Genomic DNA, 347 nt, shown 5'->3' with positions numbered 1-347 from the left:
CCAGTGCCTACAGGCAGCCAGTGCCACTGCAAAGACCCCCTTCTGCCCCCCATGCAGGCTGTGCCCACAACCTGACTCCCCTGCCCACCATCAGCACCTTGGTCGTGGCTCAAAGGACTTTTTCATAAGGGTTAAGTGCCTCTGTGTCCCATTCTCCCTCCCACTACATGGCAAGGGTGGTGACATCCTGACCAGCCTCTCCGCTCTGTTTTGGGAACACGCCGTCCTGCAGCCTTGGGGACCCGGCTGAGCTGGGTGCGACCTTGCTGGTATGAGTCCAAAGCAGCCTGGGGTCCCCGGAGATCCCACCCCAAGGGTCAGTCCTGCCGTACTGCACCACCCGCTTG

Source organism: Acanthisitta chloris, unplaced genomic scaffold (genome assembly GCF_000695815.1).
Source record: "Acanthisitta chloris isolate BGI_N310 unplaced genomic scaffold, ASM69581v1 scaffold13510, whole genome shotgun sequence".
Classification (NCBI taxonomy): Eukaryota; Metazoa; Chordata; class Aves; order Passeriformes; family Acanthisittidae; genus Acanthisitta; species Acanthisitta chloris.
The sequence above is the reverse complement of the archived record's forward strand: the minus strand, read 5'-3'. Positions refer to the sequence as shown.